We start from the raw sequence: 1,653 nt of genomic DNA, 5'->3' as shown, positions 1-1,653 counted from the left end.
TTAACGTGTTACACCTAGGAGATGTTTTTTGTAATGCTGATGGTAACCACAATACAAAAACCAACAATAGATTAACTAAAAATAACAAGTGATCAATTAAAACATACTACCAGAGAAAATAACTACAAAGAAAGACGGTAAGCAAAGGAAGAAAGAGAGGAGTTACAAAACAATCAGAAAATAAGCAAGAAAATGGCACTAGTAAGTCCCACCTTTTCAGTAATAACACTGAATGTAAATGGGCTCAATTCTATAATTAAAAGGCATAGAGTGGCTGAATGAATAAAGAAACATGACCCAACTATATGCTGCCTACAAGAAATCCACTTCACCTATAGAGACACAAATCAAAGATTGCAAAGAGACAAAGAAGGTCACCACATAGGGGTCCATTTAGCAAGAGGATATAATAGTTATAAATATCTACGCACTCAACACCGGAGCTTCCAAGTATATAAAATGAACATTACTATCTCTGAAGGTAGAGATAGACTACAATACAATAATAGTAGCAAATTCACCACATCAGTAGAACAAAGAAAAACATTTTCATCTCATGACAAGATGAGAAAAATCATTTCAATATATTCAGAAAACATTTTTTTTTTTTTTGGGACAGTCTCACTCTGTTGCCCAGGCTGGAGTTCGGTGGCACAATCTTGGCTCACTGCAATCTCCACTTACCAGATTCAAGTGATTCTCCTGCCTCAGCCTCCTGAGTAGCTGGAATTACAGGCATCCATCACCACACCAGGCTAATCTTTGTGTTTTAAGTAGAGACAGGGTTTCAGCATGTTGGCCAGGCTGGTCTCAAACTTCTGACCTCAGGTGATCTGCCTGCCTCAGCCTCCCAAAGTACTAGGATTACACGTGTGAGCCACTGTGCTTGGCCCAGAAAACATATTTAATAAAACAAAAATTAAACAAATTTTAAAACCCATCAGGTTTATTCATAGGATTCTAAATTTTATATGAAAAAGCAAAGGACTGAAAATATCCAAGACAGTCTTGGAAAAGAATAATAAAGTTGGGGCACTTACACTATTGGACTTCAAGACTTATTCTAAAGTTATAGTAATCAAAACTTTACCAGATGGTACTGGGATAAAGATCAACAAATAAGTAAACTGAATAAATAGAGAACCCCCAAATAGATGCATACCATGGCCATTTTGTTCTTAACAAGGTGCCAAAGCAATCCCATGGGAAAAGAAAATTCTTTAAGAAATAGTTCTGGAACAACTAGGTATCTCTCTACAGACATAAATGAACCTCTACCCTTGCCTCACACCACACATAAAAACTAATTCAAATGGAGCATAGACCTAAACATAAAAGTTATAAAGTCTCCAGTTGAAAACAAAAGAATATTTTTGTGAGCTGGACATAGGTAAAAGTTTCTTAGGATATAGAAAGCAATAAATTATAAATGAAACCTCATAAAAATAAAAAATGTGTTCTTCAAACACACTATTAAGAAAAAAGACAAGACATAAGGGAAATATTTTGCAAGACATATATATGACAAATAACTGATAAACAGAATATATTTTTTAAAAAATCCTGACCAAGTGGGGTGGCTTACACCTGTAATCCTGGAACTTTGGGAGGCTGAGGCAGGCAGATCACTTGAGCCCAGGAGTTCAAGGCCAG

This window comes from Macaca nemestrina, chromosome 10 (genome assembly GCF_043159975.1).
Source record: "Macaca nemestrina isolate mMacNem1 chromosome 10, mMacNem.hap1, whole genome shotgun sequence".
Lineage (NCBI taxonomy): Eukaryota > Metazoa > Chordata > Mammalia > Primates > Cercopithecidae > Macaca > Macaca nemestrina.
The sequence above is the reverse complement of the archived record's forward strand: the minus strand, read 5'-3'. Positions refer to the sequence as shown.